At 39.7% G+C, this 18,829-nt stretch overlaps 1 protein-coding gene across 5 annotated transcripts in view; it reads left to right on the top strand.

Annotated features, from left to right (window-relative positions):
- Positions 1 to 18,829, top strand: part of adarb1b (adenosine deaminase RNA specific B1b) — a 150,664-nt gene that overhangs the window by 95,546 nt on the left and 36,289 nt on the right. The window lies entirely within an intron of this gene.

Genomic DNA, 18,829 nt, shown 5'->3' on the forward strand with positions numbered 1-18,829 from the left:
GAACAAGGTCACATACAAGGAACTGTCACAGTAGGGTGACGTATCACAGACTTTCATCCCTTTGTCCCAGGGACAGCGAGGTCAGATTCAGTACCATGACGCTACAGCAGATACTCCCATCAAGTGTAGATTAATGTTCTCTTCGAGGGTCCTTCAATATCTCAATGTCGGCTGGACCAGGGTCAGCTTGGTGATGAACCCTATCTATAACTATAATCCAGTCCACACTGCAGCCCTGAATAGAACGTGTCATCTCTTTTCAGGTATTAAACATCTTGAGAGCTTTTGGTGAAAAACAAACCATGCCATAATTTAACAGAGAACAATTTAAAACCGTGACCAGGTGTCCGTCAAAATTGATAAAGAATTGTAGTGGACTTAACATCCACTTGTGGTCCTCCACTTACAGCAGCTGAAATAAGTATTTAACACGTCACCATTTTTCTCACGAAATATATTTAAGGTTTTATTGACATGGAAATTTCACCAGATGTTGGGAACAACCCAAGTAATCCATACATACAAAGAAAGTAAAACAAATAAGATCAGAAATTAAGTTATGTGTAATAATGTGAAATGACACAGGGAATAAGTATTGAACACGCCAACTGGTATTTATTTAAAACTGTGCAAAAGCCTTTGTTTGCAATGACAAATTCAAGACGCCTCCTGTATGGAGAAACTAGTCTCATGCATTGCTATGGTGTGACTTTGGCCCAATCCTCCACACAAGCAGCAAATCTTGAAGGTTCCGTGGGCTTCTTTTCTGGACCTTGAGTTTCAGTTCTTATCATAGATTTTCGATTGGATTCAAGTCAGGTGATTGGCTAGGACTTTTTTTCTTCTTTGAAACCAATTGAGAGTTTCCTTGGCAGTATGTTTTGGATCATTATCCTGCTGAAATGTCCATCCTCGTTTTATTTTAACCATCCTCTGAGATGGCAGCAGATTTTTGTCAAGAATGTCTCAGTAGATTTGCCCATTCATCATTCCTTCAATAATGTGAAGTTTACCAGTACCATTTGTTGAAAATCCGCTCCACACCATCATGTTCCCACCTCTGAACTTCACTGTTGGTATGATGTTTTTAGGGTGATGTACAGTGCCCTTTCTCCTCCAAACATGGTGTGCATTATGGCATCGAAGGAGCTCTCAGCAGACCAGACAATATTCTCCCATTATTAACTGGCTTGTCCAAATGTTGTGTAGCAAACATTAAACGAGCTTTGACATGCTTTTTTTTTTTTTTTTTCCAGCAATGGGGTCTTGCGTGGTGAGCGTGCATACAGGCCATGGCGCCGGAGAGTGCATTACTCACAGTTTTTCTTGTGACAACAATACCTGCTAATTCCAGGTCTTTTTGTAGCTCTACACAGGTGGTCCTTGGCTCTTGGACAACTCTTATCATTATTCTTTACACTCCTCTGTCAGATTTATGGTGGTATGATTGGCTTTCCACTTAGGTATTATGGCCACAACCGTGCTCACTGGAACATTCAGAAGCTTAGATATGTGCCTGTAAGCAATGCCATCGTTATTTTGTGCAACAATTACTTTGCGGTGGGCTTGAGACAGCTCTTTGCGCTTACTACCCATTATGAGATGTGTCTTGACTCACACCTTGTCAATGAGACCTTTTTGGAGGCCATCAATTGGGACTGAACCAGCTGATATTCACTTCCTTTTTCCACCTGCCTTCATGTGTTCAATACTTTTTCCCCGTGTCATTTCACATTATTACACACAACTTAATTAATTATCTTATTTTTGCTACTTTATTTGTATGTATCGATTACTTGGGTTGTTCCCACCATCTGGTGAAAATTGTATGTCAATAGCACCTTTGGGAATATATTTAGTGAGGAAAAATGGTGACGTGTTAAATACTTATCAGCCGCTGTATAATTATTTGGTTTTGATGTAGCAGATCTCTTAGATTCACCCACCTTGCCGAAGATAGGGCTTTGCGATTAGGCAAGCACCTCCTTGTTCTCAAGCAACCCAGTGCAGGAAAAGAGCAGCAAACACCAAACATTTTTTTCACGTGGAGCGGGAGCACTTCATCACCAAGCCAAACACAAATTTAATGTACCCCTTGCCCTCATGTAGATGTTGCCTAACATTTGAGTATGTGCCAGACTCCAACCATTTCCTGGAAATTGTGTATCTTCAGCCCAGCCTAGCTGCCAACTCATGGGCGAAGAAACTAAATTCGGGGGCCGTATTATGTAAATTAGATTGTGAGGTGACAATTTGACAAAATAATTTGGAACGGCTCACTCAGACACATTTAACAGGCAGCTAACAAACTATTTATTTGGTTGTTTAATTCTATGGCACTCCAGAGAACCAACTGTTCATAGAAAAAGCAATGAAAAAGTAATGTTTCCATATTATGTCCCCTTTGAGTTGGTTATACCTATGGATGATTAGCAGGAGTGGCGTTATAATGTAACACACATAAAAGGTTTTTGGTCATTTTCTTAAATCCTGCTAGTGTTTGAACTCCACTCACATAGTAGGCTCGTTTTGATACTTTGAAAAGGTTTGAGAACACGCTCTTCTTTCACCAGAAAAAAAGTTATTTTCTACCTTTTTCCATTCATCAGTAATCAGCAGTAGAACATAGGTTTGTTTCACCCAAAGCACCAATTTCGGATCCAAAAGCAGAGTAAATGAGCCCTGTGATTGGCTGCCGACCAGTTCAGGGTGTACCTCGCCTCTCGCCCGAAGATTGCTGGGCTAGGCTCCAGCACGCCCGCGACCCTAGTGAGGATAAGCGGAACGGAAGATGAATGAATGAATGAAAAAATTCAGAATTACAGCTTTTATTTCATGGTATTTACATCTAGATGTGTTAAACAACTCAGGACAAAGCACCTTTTGGTTGAAGCCACCCACTTTTCAATGTACACAGAGCACCCCATATTGACAGAAAATAATTGAATCATTGAAATTTTTACAGATTTATGAAAAAAGAAGAACTGAAATATCACACAGCCGTAAATATTCAGACCCTTTGCTCAGTATTTAGTAGAAGCACCCTTTTGAGCTAATACAGCCATGAGTCTTTTTGGGAATGATGCAACAAGTTTTCACACTTGGATTTGGGGATCCTCTGCCATTCCTCCTTGTAGAACCTCTCCAGTTCTGTCAGGTTGGATGGTGGATGTTGGTGGACAGCCATTTTCAGGTCTCTCCAGAGATGCTCAATTGGGTTTAGGTCAGGGCTTTGGCTAGGCCATTCAAGAACAGTCACAGAGTTGTTCTGAAGCCACTCCTTTGTTGTTTTAGCTGTGTGCTTAGGGTCATTGTCATGTTGGAAGGTGAACCTTCGGCCCAGTCTGAGACTTTGAGGAAGGTTTACCTAACTAGCAAGAGGAAAAGATGTCGTGAAACAAGATTCCACGTTAATTGTTAAATATTTTTCAGACATTCCACCTTAATTAATTATTTTCACTTCACTGAAGCTGTGGCGAGCGTGACAGTCATCCGTAACTCAAATCATTGCTCCCAAGCCAAGGCATAAAAAATATGCTGAGCAATGGCCAGCTCCAAAAAATTTAAAGTCTGGGTACAAGGGTATTAAATAATTTGCTTTTTATTAACAGAAAATGGATGGATGGATAATAGGGCTTTGTTTTTAGATAAGATTTTGCATTTGTTACTTGAAGCATTTTTTTTTTTTTTTTTTTTTTTCTTCTTTTCTCTTCTCCCCCCCCCCCCCCCCCGCTCACTGATCTGCCCAGAAAACGGTTGGGGTCGGCAATCGTAAATGTTAAACCTGTTCAATATTGACGATTATCTGTAAATGTATGTGGTCGTTAGCAACCAGATAAGGTAAGAGTTGGTGAGCGTTTTCCATTTCTTCGTCTACCACCACTACTACTAGTTCTTCTTTGTATATGCTGGCAGTCTGGATGCCCCGTGGCACTATGCTCCCTCCCAGACTATGCAGATCTGGTTTAGTTGACAACTTTTTTTCCTTGTCGTGTGTCGCGTCTCAAACATTTAAAAAAAAGTCATTTTGCGTTCCCTTTCATCCCTCGCAGTTGATATTAATCTCCATTTTGACACAAAATGCATTAAGGGACTGTTTTATTCACCAGTTGTTGTATTTGCAGAGTTTGGGTATTTGCACACAGGTGTCAGTTTTCCAAAGTTCCACAGGCGCTTCATTGGGTGCTTGAGCACTGAACACAGCCACGGCATTCGTCAGTAAACCGCACACATTCTTACTGACGCACACATTCACACATCTTTGAACTCGGCCATACAATCTCATCCCCAGAGGCACTTTGTTTAGCTGTGTCATAAATCAGAGCTGTCATGTCGATATTAAGGCACAGTGAGAAAAGACAAGTGTCAGGTGCCTACCAACCTTGAAAAGAAGAAAAATTGTGAAAAGAATGCAAGATTTTTTTATTATTATAAAACCACACTAACCACAATTTCCTTTTTACAATCTGAAGTATACTGTTTCTCACTGTTGGAAGTGCATGTTGTCTTTGTTGGCTACATGAATTTAATTGTAAAAGCCAGTACTTCTGAGACATGGCATTAAGATTTGATTGGCTGCCACACTCATGCAATTGTGACAGCTTAACAACTCTGGTCCAACTGTACAATTTAATGATTTAACGACTCTGTGCAGTTTTGTGTGTTTGGCATCTAACTGAATCATCAGATGGGAAGCAGGACTGAGCACAAGAAATACACTTGCCAAACCAACTGGGAGTCCATCACATGCCAGTAAGCTTACTCTTCTGGCTGTCACTGATTCTGCAAAGGAATGTAGAAAAATGTCTTCTTCTCTTGAATGAATCCGTCAAATGACACTAGTTCAACAATCTGGAATTCAAGATTAAATGTTTTCTAACATCTTATGCCTTTTTTTTTTTTTTTTTTTTTTTAAGAGTTGATTTTAAGATTCTGCTATTCGTCTTCAAATCTCTAAATGGTCTCGCCCCGTCTTACGTCTCTGAGCTCCTCCTTCCCTCTGCCCCTTCCTGATGCCTCAGGTCAGCTGACCAGCTGCACCCGGAGGTACAGAAGTCTAAGCGGAAGCATAGAGGGGACAGAGCTCTTTTCTATTACTGGTGCCAAACTGGAAAATATAAAGGTATAATCGAAGAAACTAGGTGAATTGTTAGTTTATTTGATGATGTGGCTCCAAACTCTTCTCCTTGCCATTTTCATTGTGTAAAATTACTTTTGGGATATGTTATGCAAACACTTGAAACAACCAGTTGCTCCCCTGTCTGTGTCCAGCGCCAGCTTCAGGTCGCTTGCTAATTGGCTCACGCTCCGTTTCATGTCACAATCAAGAAGACTGTGTCTCTGTGTTAACTGCGCAAGGGATTTGCAGTCATAAATATTGTATGTTTATCGTTTGTCAGCCCTGACCGATTTCCAAAATGTTGGATGGCAAAATCACTCTTATCACACCCAAAACCACAGGTTATTAACCAATCAGGATTAATCTTTTAGAGACATCCAAGAATCTGGCCTCGGCTGGATTTGATCGTAATGAATGGAAAAATGCTTAGATTTGTACTGATTATCGGTATGTGTGTACCCTACTTCAGGGGTCAAGCGTGCTTGAGCATTGTACAAATTGCTTTGTGTGCCCTTAATTTGTTTCTGGTTTCTTTTAGTTGAATTCACTGTTTAGTGTGTGGAGTACATTTATTTTCACAGAACATTTCCTTACTCAAGACTTAAATTTACTGCACGCTCATCCAGCAGTCTCCCTGTATTCCAGTTCAAAATACATCCTTTTAAAATGATACTGGTTCGGTGAAAGTATTATACTCAGTGCAGTAGGGCTCAGAAGGCAAATCTTTTCTGGCAGCATAATTTGCTTGTCATTAGAAGGGCCAAATTGAATAATAGACCATGAGGCAAGTGCGTGTGTGTGAAGGGATGGCTGATTGTGGGTGGTGGAACTCAGTGGCCTACTCTACCTTGGCCCATCAGTTTCAATCAGACGGCGAGACAGGCACTCCCCTTCTGCCACAACTCCTTTCTGTTAGGGTGCCGGGACCTACATATGGACTCCATCATGGTGTATTACCTGGCCGGCATGAGAGCAGAAGAGAGGATTGTTCTGACCATCAACCCCCCTCCTCTACCATTCCACCCAAAAAAAAGCTATTTCTATTAAGATGTCGTCTTCTTTGATGAAGTAATCATCGGGCTGCCAAAGCTTTATTGAGGAAAGTAATGGGATTCGAGGATGGTGACAGTAGCACTCAATGATCTAATGTCATACGCAGATGGTTAACAATGATCTACAAAATTTCTCCTTGTCATTCCTCCTCGCACTTTCTGATTCACACCGTACAAGTTTTCACCCTGGTTTTAACACTCAGACTTTACCTCTACCTTCTCTGCCTTTGCATCTGTTCTCCCATGAACCCCATTATTGTTTAATGTTTTACAGATGGTAGATTTGTCAACAGCGATGTTGGAAAATGTGCCAGTGATTTATTGTTTTTTTTTTTTGTTGTTGTTTTTTTTTTTTTTAAGTCTTCAGCTGACACTCTAGGGTTCTTTTATTCCTTACTGGGCATTCTGTGCTGTGCTCTTGTAGTCATCGTTATAGGATGGTCATTCCTTGGAAGAAAAGCAACAGTACTTTCTCCATTTATAGACAATTTGTCTCACCGTGGACTGAACGGCAAGACTTTTAGTGTCTGGGTACGCCGGTTTACTCCCACATCCCAAAAACATGCATGGTAGGTTAATTGGCGACTGTAAATTGCCCGTGGGTGTGAATGTGAGTGCGAATGGTCGGTTGTTTATACATGTGCCAAAAAAAATTATAATATCGAGGGAAAGTAAATTTATTTTAATAATTTGTTGAAAAAAAAACTTCAAAAACGTATGTTATATTAGTTCACCACACACAAAGTAAAATATTTAAAGCCTTTGTTTCAATTTTGATGATTATGGCAGACAGACATAAAAAACATCCAGTATTTCACAAAATTAAAATATTTCATATGACCAACAAAAAAGGATCTGAAACAGAAATATTGGCTTTCTAAAAAGTGTATTAAAGTAATATGCTCTCAGTACTTTCTTTGGGCTCCTTTTGCATTAATTACAGCATCAAGGCGGCATGGCATGGAGGTGATCAGCGTTTGATATAGTTCAGGTGTTATTGTAGCCCAGGTTACTTTGATATTGGCCTTCAGAAATGATATTGGCCTTCAGATCGTCTGCATTTCGGGGTTTCTGTTCCCTCATCTTCCTTTTGACAATACCCCATCAATTTTCAATGGGGTTCAAGTCAGGCGAGTTTGCTGGCAAATCAAGTACTGTTATTCCATGGCAATTAAATCCTGCTGGAAAATAAAATCGTTATCTCCAAAAAGCTCTTCGGCAGCAGGAAGCATGAAGTGCTCTAAAATTTCCTGGTAGAAAGTTGCGTTGACTGTGGCCTTGATAAAAGACAATGGACCCACACCACCAAATGATAAGGCTCCCCAAACCATTACTGGCTGTGGAAACTTCACACTGGACTTTAAGCAGCTTGACTTTTGTGCTTCTCCAGTTTTGCTCCAGACTCTGGGACCTTGATTTCCGAATTAAATTAAAAATGTACTTTTATGTGAAAAGAGGATTTGGGACCACTCGGCAACAGACCAGTACTTTTTCTCCTTAGCCCAGCACAGATGCTTCTTATGTTGTTTTTGGTTCAGGAGTGGCTTGACTCATGAAATTCTACAGTTGGTGGCCCATGTCATGCAGACGTCTGTATGTGGTTGTTCTTGATGCACTGACACCAGCCTCGGTCCACTCCTTACAGTATGAAGCTCCCCCAGATTTCTGAATCGCTGTTGCTTGACAATCCTCCCAAGGCTGCCATTATTCCTGTCACTTATGCACCTTTGTCGGGCACATTTTCCTCTTCCTCTTAACACTCTGTTAATGTAGTTTGATACAGCGCTCTGTGAGCATCCTGCTTCTTTTCCAATTTATTTTTGAGACTTCTTCTCCTGATGAATGGGGTCAATGATGGGACACAGGGAGACTCTTTCTGCCATAATCATCAAAATTGAAACAAATAAAGGCTTGAAATATTTCACTTTGTGTCTGGTGAACTAATATAACATACAGGTTTCACTTTTGAAACAAAATATTGAAATAAACGGACTTTGCCTCAATATTCAAATTCTTATGGCACATACCTGTATGTGCCCTGCGATTGGCTGACGACCAGTTAAGGCTGTACTCCGCTTCTCGCCCAAAGATAGCTGGGGGAAGGCTCCAGCCGCCCGCGACCCTAGTGAGGATAGGCGGTACAGAAAATGGATGGAAGAATGTTTTTGAATGTGTGAGGCATTCATTGTCTGATGGGCCAATAAGTCTGTGTCAGGAATACTGAGAGGAATGTCTCATGGCAGCCTCTCCTGCACATACCATTTCCGCTGGTCATTTGTCTCTGTCCACTTTCTTTCTGCTTTCCTTTCTCGTCCACCCTTCATAACTGTAGGTGTGTCCTCATTTTGGACTCTGGTCAGCTTTGATCCGCTTGTTCTATCATTGTGGTAGCAGTTGTTTTTTTCCCTCATTTCCTCATGCAATGTTTTAACATTTACATAAAATGACGGGTAATTTCTACTTGTATTTGTCATTCAGCTCTGTTGAGTCCCAAGGTTTTAGGAGATGCATGTTATTTGTAAACACAAATGTCTGTAATTGTGTGCCATCATGCTTCTCTGTAGAATTCGAAGAGTTGATTCATGGTTAAGCTGGGTTGTGTTTTGATAAAGCATATAGTACATCGTGCCGAGTAACCGGTATTTGCAGCTTCAACTAATTTAAGCGAATAAAGCAAATGATGTTCCTGTAGGGTCCAATGTATGTGTTGTTGGTTTTTGGGCAGTTAAACATTTAATTTTTTTTTTTTTCTCCAAAAAACATGTTTTTATTATTTTATTTGATGTTTATGTTCTGATATTTTTTTAAGTAGATAAATAAAATAAAATCAGAAGTTACTCACAAGTTACTCTTGTAGTTTTTTCATTGAGTACTTTCTTACTCGTACTCAAGTAAATATTTGAATGAGTACTTTTTACTTGTCATATTATTCTAAAGTAACTACTCTTACTTGAGTACAATATTTGGCTACTCTACCCACTTCTGATTATACTGCAAAATCGATCAAGAAGGCGGCAGCGTAGGTGGTATGTGGAACCAAGGGGAAAGTTGAGTACGTCATCACAGCATGTGACTAAAACAGACGAATCACGAGAGATGATCGCCGCGGCCTTCTGCGCGTGGCGACAATTTGTGCCATGTGTGCGTCAAGTGACGCATAGGGGGTGCGTGGCCCTATGTCGCGTGATGCAATGCGGGTGGGGGAGTTTAAAAAGGCCTGAAGACAACACTCACCAAATCTCCACGAGACTTTGCGCCACTGTTGTAACACTTGGCAGAATACAGCATATGGCCAGCATGTATAAATTATAACGCTTCACATGAAAACGGTCAAAGGCACGAAAAGGTTTGGGGACGCTGTCTTCATATATAAAAATATGTATATGTATATTTTATACTGTGCATTATTTGTTCATGTATTAATTTCAAGGGTAGCCCCTTGAGATGCATAATCTCATTTTCAAGGGGGGGGTCCTTTCAGCACATACATATAGTCACCAATATACAAACCCCAATTCCAACGAAGTTGGGACATTGTATTAAACATAAATAAAAACAGAATACAATGATTTGCAAATCATGTTCAACCTATATTTAATTGAATACACTACAAATACCAGATATTTAATGTTCAAACTGATTAACTTTATAGTTTTTACGCTTCATAATGCACCACACATTTTCAATGGGAGACAGGTCTGGACTGCAGGCAGGTGACCATGCTTATAACTCAAAACATTCATATCTCATTCATCTTCCTCCAATGAAATGAATGTATTGTATTGTAAAATCATTCAAGTTAATTTTTTTCAACATTAATGTACACCCAGCACCCCATATTGACAGAAAAAAAAAACAGAATTGTTGAGGTTTTTGCAGATTTATTAAAAAAGAAAAACTGAAATATCACACAGCCATTATTCAGACCCTTTGCTCAGTATTTAGTAAAATCACCCTTTTGAGCTAATACAGCCATGAATCTTTTTGGGAATGATGCAACAAGTTTTCACACTTGGATTTGGGGATCCTCTGCCATTCCTCCATGTAGAACCTCTCCAGTTCTGTCAGGTTGGATGGTGGATGTTGGTGGACAGCCATTTTCAGGTCTCTCCAGAGATGCTCAATTGGGATTAAGTCAGGGCCATTCAAGAACACAGAGTTGTTCTGAAGCCACTCCTTCATTACTTTAGGTGTGTGCTTAGAGTCATTGTCTTTTTTGAAGGTGAACCTTCGGCCCAGTCTGAGTTCCTGAGAACTTTGGAGAAGGTTTTTGTCCAGGATATCCTTGTACTTGGCCGCATTCATCTTTCCTTCGATTGCAACTAGTTGTCCTGTCCTTACAGCTTAAAAATACCCCCACACCATAATACTGCCACCACCATGCTTCACTGTTGGGACTGTATTGCATAGGTGATGAGCAGTTCCTGGTTTTCTCCACACATGCCACTTAGAATTAAGGCCAACAATTTCTAACTTGGTCCCATCAGACCAGAGAATCTTATTTCTCACCATCTCTGAGTCCTTCAGGTGTTTTTTAGCAAACTCTATGCGGGCTTTCATGTGTCTTGCACTGAGGAGAGGCTTCCATCAGGCCACTCTGCCAAAAGCCCCGACTGGTGGAAGGCTGCAGTGATGGTTGACTTTCTAGAACTTTCACCCATCTCCCGACTGCATCTCTGGAGCTCAGCCACAGTGATCTTTGGGTTCTTCTTTACCTCTCTCACCCAGGCTCTTCTCCCCCAATTGCTCAGTTTGGCTGGACGGCCAGCTCGAGGAAGGGTTCTGATCGTCCCAAACGTCTTCCATTTAAGGATTATGAAGGCCACTGTGCTCTTAGGAACCTTAAGTGCAGCAAAACATTTTTTACCTTGGCCAGATCTGTGCCTTGACACAATTCTGTCTCTGAGCTCTTCAGGCAGTTCCTTTGACCTCATTTGCTCTGACATGCACTGTGAGCTGTTAGGTCTTATATAGACAGGGGTGTGGCTATCCTAATCAAGTCCAATCAGTATAATCAAACACAGCTGGACTCCAATGAAGGTGTAGAACCATCTCAAGGATGATCAGAAGAAATGGACAGCACCCGAGTTAAATATGAGTGTCACTGCAAAGGGTCTGAATACTTATGGCTGAGTGATATTTCAGTTTTTCTTTTTTAATAAATCAGCAAAAATTTCAACAATTCCGTTTTTTCCTGTCAATATGGTTTGCTGTGTGTACATTAATGAGGGAAAAAATGAACTTAAATTATTTTAACAAATGGCTGCAATACAACAAAGAGTGAAAAATTTAAAGGGGGTCTGAAAACTTTCCGTGCCCACTGTATAAAACACAACACAATCCACTTAAGTAAAAGTAGTAGTACTACAGGGTAGTACTTTGTTAACGCCTCAGGGATTAAAGGGTTGTAGTACATAGTCTAAACTTTACGGTAAATCACCAGTTTGCCTCACTATAGTGCTACTGGAAGACGGTAAACTACAACATCCGAATAAGGTAAGATATTGGGGATCATGTCTCAGAACAAAAAAGATATGAATACAGTCATATCATCATATAATTATGTTTTAGCGCATGAGAGCACAACAGTGAGTCAAATTTGTTAATTACAGTTTCCTTTCATAGCTCTTTCATGTGATTGTCTTATTGCAGGCACAGCTACCTTATCTGTCTGGCATCCGTTATTTGTCAAGCTCCACATAATTTGTAACCTGCACGATATGAACCAGACCATATAAAGCCACTAGGAACCAATGTTTACCGTTGGTCTCCGTGGAGGTGGAAGCTGTTGATGCCTCCTCATCGCCATCATGCTGTTTTTTTTTTTTTTCAGGGAAAAAGCAGACCAGTATTGGGTCGACTTGGAATTAAGTAAATAGATATCGAGACATCTGGATATATGATTTTGGAACAAAAACAATGTATTTGAAGAATCCTGTTGCTACTTGATTTGTGACTATTAGTTGTCCCAACACACACAAATGTATATTTTGTTATGTTTAGATATCGGTGTGTGCTATGAGGCCACCAGTCTACAGTGGTCTCTTCTGAGGCTCGTGAGCCGCCACTCGCCACCCTCTGTCTTCGTCCCTCTGCTACCGGACAGAATTACAGCCACTCACTGATGATTTATGACCACTCATGAAGCAGTCCAGGTTGAGGGTCTGTGTGTGAAGCAATATCAACAAAAATAATAACAGAAAAACTTGGAATTTCTAGTGTAAATTTAACATAATCCCTTCCGACTTTTTCAGAGTTAAGAATTTGTTACGTTTGTGAATCAATTGATTTAAGAGGGAGAATACTGCTTGAGCGTTGAGTTGCTTCACATTGAGATTAATTAGTTCACTTTGTGGTATACATTCCATTGTTCTTTTTTTTTTTTTTTTTTTTTTTTTAATGGCTCAGAACTAGTTTAAAAATAGTGCTTCCAGGTCGGTGATCAGATGTTCTTCAAGTCATTTTCACACCGAGGTAGAGCCGACGACGTCAGCGAGCATTATCGTTCGTGATTGGTTGGTAGTCCAAATCCCACCGTATGTCAAATTTCTAGTATCTACTGTATATGCCTAACTCCCCATTCGTAACACCGGAATGAAATAATGTCCGTCGAAAAGTCGAGGAACCACATTTTTTAAATTATATTTAATTGTCGTGTGTACATGAAGTTAGGCTGTTTTTTTTTTTTTTTTTTTTTTTTAATATGTATTGATGAAAGATTGACTCTTGACTTAATGATTAGCACAAACGGTCATACAATAGTATTGTGTGAAGGTTTGTCTCGAGCAAATGTGTTCTTTAGTGTTCATACGCATGCCCACCATTATGGCTCACGTGCCCTTTGTCTTGGTCTATCACTATCTCCTTGTCATGCTTCAGTGAACCTTGACTTCGCCAGACACCTGCAATGCAATCTCCTGCAAAAGCCATCAAATAAAAATTCATATTGATACTCTGGCTCGGCTTTTCTCCACCTTTCCCTTCTCTCACAATCAGCGGTCCACGATGATAAATGACCGACTGTCAGATTTTAAAGTATGGCGCACAGAACAACACGTTCCCTCTTTCTTTCCACATGGCGTCACCCTGCGGTTCTCACCCATTTTCATCTTTTACAGACTTACGGTATGTGGCCACTGCTTTGGCATCAGAATCACTCCACAGACTTCTTCGTATAGTGAAAAACAGCAAATAAGCTGGTCCTGAAGATACAATTCAACATTTCAACAATTCCTGTGTCAGAGATGCGAATCTGCACTGGCCAGACAATAAAGTTCTAGCCTACCTAAGTTAAAATCAATATTACATGTTATATATGATTTATTTCATCTAATACAGACTTTTGAAATGAGCATTTATTTTTATTTATTTATTTATTTTTTTACTTCCGAAGTGGATGATCCTCTATGTAAAATACTAGGATGTATTTAACATTCATAAATTAAGGCTTAAGTGTAGCATGATAGACTTGCGTTTAGTACATCTTTTAATACGCTGTGCTATTAAATCTTTTATTATGCTATGCCATTAATGTAGTGTGGTTAACAGTAGTTGGTTCCTCAGCTGGGCTGAGCGTTAGGGACTTTCTGGTGGTACTGCAGTGTGAAAAATTATGGAAGGACAAGCAATACACAGATTGAATAGTAGTTTACAAATTAAGCCCCAAGTGGGGTCTTTAACCAAAAATGGATGTCTCCATTTAAATGTGTAGCGGTTTTAACCACTTATGGTAGTTGTTTTCGAAGACACACTGAAATGCAAAGGAGTTTTCACCACCGATGCGCAGAAAACGCACAAGAAAGGTGAAGCCTACAGTGGGTACGGAAAGTATTCAGACCCCCTTCAATTTTTTACTCTGTTATATTGCAGCCATTTGTTAAAATAATTTAAGTTCTTTTTTTTTTTTTTTTTTTTTTTTTAATAAAAATAAAATAACACCTTACAATTTTATTAGGAAGCTTGAACGGATAAATGGCATTTATTTTCATTTCAATAGGAATTTGAGATGTTTTGCGTTATGAGTGTGGTCACGGAACAAATTCAACTCTTATCTCAAGATGCCACTGTCTATTCCATTTCGAGTAGTGCTCCATACATTTGGGAAGCATGCTACTAATGTGGTACATTTAATGATTACATGTGTGGTTATAAAGATCTTTTTTCCAAAACACTATGAAGCCATTTTGATTATTCTGAGGACAAAATGCATTTATTTAACCAGCATTGGCTCATTCTGAACAAAACCTTCAGAGTTTGTACACAATGAAATGGATGGCAGGATCGCTCACTTTAACATTTGGCTTTCATCTCGTTTGGCTTATGTTTTTTTTACAAGGTGTAGATTCACTTTGCCAGCAATTCTGATATCCATCTGTGGCATCCATTGGCAGTTATTTTGAGCCTGTTTGAACCTCGCAACACACCAAGGGCAGACCTTTTCATCCTCTTATTGTCCAGAGATAATGATATTCTTTTACTCGGAATAGGATTTTCAGTCTTTCTTATTTTCTATCCTTTGCTCACCTTCACCTTTCCATCCCGTTCAACACCTCCCCCACCAGTCGGCCTCTGCTGGTGTTCCCTCCATGGCAGCGTGACTCTGTCGCGCCTACTCAGCACAAGCGGGGGATGAGAGGCAAATCAAAAACCCCTGCATTTCCCCATAGTCCCTCTGACTGTGCCAGATTAAATTAGTTTTTTTTTTCATCTTCTTTCTCATCTTCCTCTTTTTCCTTGCCTCCTGTGGCTCAACTCACAATTACCTGGAACCAAGCTGTCTAGCAACCTCATGACGCAGTATCACAAGTTTATTTGGTGGGAGATAGTCGGCAGTGATGACGTATATTTTGAAATGTACAATCAATTAAGAATAGAAGATAAACTTACCAGTGAGAATGGTGACGTCACTGTTCGTTCGTATGTTGGTTTTCCAAGGCCAACAATATACAGCAGTCTCCTTATAGCAGCCGTATGTACCGTAATTTCTCGTGAGCGAGAGAAATGCCAACACATTGGAAGTTGGACAAGTTTAGGTACTTCACACTCAGTTTTTATATTTACGGTATAGGTTGTAGAAAGTCATGAGAAAAGATGATGCAGTTCATGGAGTAACTTGTGAGCGCCGTGGACGTTCCACCCGAGCAAGCACCTGGTAATTCAGCATCGATCACGGCGCATTTCTTAGTTGTATATCTGTAAATGAATTATTTTGCCATCAAAAGCTCTTTCTCAGTCTTGTTTTTATTGTTTTATAGTTTGAGGTGTCACAAATAATGTGTGTCAGAGTTACTGTTCTGCTTGACGTTTCTTTTCACAAAGTTAATTTTCTCTGCTTTTTGGTTATGAATCAGTGTTTTTGGTAAAATCAACCCCTGTCTTACCACTGATTACAAAAAAACGGAAAAAGCTAGAAAAAACATGTTTTTCTGGGAAAAGAAGAGTACTCTTTCCTATGGTAGGTTCAGGGCTTATGTTGTCACAGAGTGCAATATTCTGTGAGTCTTAAGATCAGTCTGAACGCCCTAAGAAGGCTGGCAATATGGGGAACTCTGATTTGAAAACAGCTGGCAGTGAATGAGTTAAAAAAGAAGACACTCATGTACATAAGTATATAAAGTGAAGTGCTGTAATTACAGAAGCGGGAGTAAGTCACATACAGCGGCTGAAGTAAGTGTTTAAAACGTCACCATTTTTCTCACTAAATATATTTCCAAAGGTGCTATTGACGTGAAATTTTCACCAGATGTTGTGTGTAATAATGTGAAGTGACACAGGGAATATGTATTGAACACATGAAGAAAAAGAGGTACAAAAAAAGCATTGAAAGCCAAGACAACACCTAAAATCTTATCAATCATCAAAACAGCAATCCAGCCCCTTGTCAGTGAAAATGAAGATCAGCTGGTTCAGTCCTAATTGATGGCCTACAAAAAGGTCTCATTGCCAGGGTGTGAGTCAAGACACATCTCATGATGGGTAAGAAGAGCAAAGCGCTGTCTCAAGACCATCCGAAACTAATTGTTCCAAAACATAACAATGACCTTAGTTACAGGTGCATATCTGTTTTTTCACATTTTCCCCCCATAAATCATAACTCTAAAAAACGTATTCACACCTTATAAAAGTTAAATAAACAACAACTGAGATTATGATTGATTGAATTTATTGCACTGAATTGTTTTAAAAAGTTGTATTTCAAACTCAACTTAACTGAACTTTATATCTGAACAAACTATGCTGTGTACTTTTTGGTGACAGCCTTGTAACTCCTATGGCTCTTAAGAGAACAATTAAGCAAAAGCCAAGACTGTTTTCTGTTTGTCAAATATAATTAGATGTGTACCTAATGGGCTAACGGAGAATGAAAGAGATTCATAATTAAGGGAATAATACATGATGTACAAATGTTGCCATCCTTCAAAAATAATAATGTGAACAAAGTCTGCATTCCTTCTGTGTCCTCTACTTGAATTAAATGTTAAAAATTTTTAAATTTTCTACTTGAATTCAATTTTAAAAGCATAGTGCAGATAGCTTTATCACAGAACCGACACAACAGATTACATTTTGATGGTGACACTTCAATAAACACGTTTAACAGTATGAAAATTATATTCATTACTCATAATTTGTACAGTACTTAGTAATAGTGGAACGCACTTTTGTCAATGACATTTTTATCGCCTGTGTTTCGTAATGCAAAGTGATCCGATACAGCAGACCGATAACGCACTTTGCATCTTCTAGCTTTCGTCATGCCCACGAACGTCTCCGCAGCTTTTTATTTTTTTATTTTTATTCTTTTAATCTCCACAACACTAGCAACACCACTTTACTTCTGCATTAAGCGGTTGGCATTCTATTTTAAGGGCTTCTTTCTTTTGCTCTAGAGTGCATGGGAAAGAGGGGGGCGAAAAACAGACTTTTGCGCGCCTATGAACCGAAACAAAAGGTTCCAACAATTATCATCAAGTGTCCCACCCCTAGTTACGTTACTTATATGTACTAAAACGTTCACAATCACATCATTTTTAATCATCCCAAACCAGTCCATGAAACTTAATGTTTGACCAGTTAGCTAAACTATTAAATTTGCTTACCTGTCTTTGTGAGTTTTGTAGTGGCGGATGAAGTTCGACGTCAATGTTGTTGTCTTTAATGTGCAAGTTGCAAGCCATGGAGGTTGCAAACCTCTTTTTGCAGACGTTGACAACATACTCGTTGAATCCAAATTGTATTTATCTTGGGAGCTCCTTGCATTGTTGTTCATGCAGGTGGCTACGTCACACCGGCAAGTGCGCAACAGCGCAGACTGTGTTGCCAAGTTGGCGCGAATGACCCCCCCCCCCCCCCCCCAATGTTTACTTTAAAAAAAAAAAAAAAAAGGGGCGAACTGTCTCCTTTAAAATGCAGATTTCCAACTCTAAACGAAATGACTTGTCAAGTCGTGTCGTCAAAGTCAAGTCTTTCTAAAGTATTTGGTACATGACTAGTACATATACATGACTCGAGCCCCCCCCCCCCCTCCCCAAATCTCTACACTTTTACAGACCACTTCCATTTCCAGACAACAGATTGGATATACTATCATGCATTATTGTCCTAATGAAGCAAGTGCCATGTCGTGCTGTGTGTGTGCTACATGGTTCAGAGTAGCTGTGTGGTGGGGGGCACCTGACTACTGCTAAAATGAATAGTTTTCCACTCTGCTGGACCTTCACCCTCCCGTCCATCCCCCTCACCCTACCTTTTCATTTTCAATTAGGGCTCGCAATATGAATCTTTAAGAGGGTGATAATTGTGCTAGCATATTTACTGTCACCCCCCATTAGCCCAGATTAATTAGCCCATTTAGCTTAGCTAAGTGTGTGACTGAGGAATGGGGGCACTGATGGAAAGCGAAAGACAGCGCGAGTAAAATCAGCACAATCTGCTCTGTATCATCCAGCCATCTTTCTCACTCTTTTGTAGTGTTCTCCTCTCTCTTTTAATTTTTCTGCTGCCTTAACTTTCCATTAGTTTGCTCCATCAATTCTCTCCCAGCGCTATTTTCTTTTGTTTTTTGTAACCTTTCAAGTTGTTTAGCTGGAAGTCCTTTCTTTTGGAAAAACATTCTCATACAGCATCTTCACAGTTTTTTTTGAATTTGCATCGTATGCCCTGCTTTCCAATAAATATCCATTTCAATAGCAGGCAGAAGCCTGTCCAACTTTGGTCAGTTTCATACTTTTTTTTCACAAATCAATACTACTGGTCAGTCCTCACGTGGGTCTGTTATTTATATAAAATATCAACCAGTCTAAATTGTTGAAAATAGTTTGACACCAAATTTCTTACCGGTAACTGTTGAACACTTCATCACTTAGCAGGAGCCCTGCAGCATTGTATCTCCTCAAGATTGAAAGTAGCAACTATTAAGAAAGTCTGGCTGTTTTTAGACAAAAACGAGTGACAATTGTTAGGTTAGATGCATATAAGTAGGCCTGTTTTGTTAAAAATGGATAGCTGTAATGTTTCGTTGCAGAATGATGCCCGTCAGCCCCGAAGGTAAGTTTACGTGCAGATTAATATCTGCCTATCAGACATACTAGTTAGCTCATTGTTTATTGTATTGCATCACTCAAGGCTCTTAAGCGTCTGAAGAGTTTGGGGTGATGTA

The sequence above is a fragment of the Phycodurus eques genome, chromosome 12 (assembly GCF_024500275.1).
Source record: "Phycodurus eques isolate BA_2022a chromosome 12, UOR_Pequ_1.1, whole genome shotgun sequence".
In the NCBI taxonomy this organism is placed as follows: domain Eukaryota; kingdom Metazoa; phylum Chordata; class Actinopteri; order Syngnathiformes; family Syngnathidae; genus Phycodurus; species Phycodurus eques.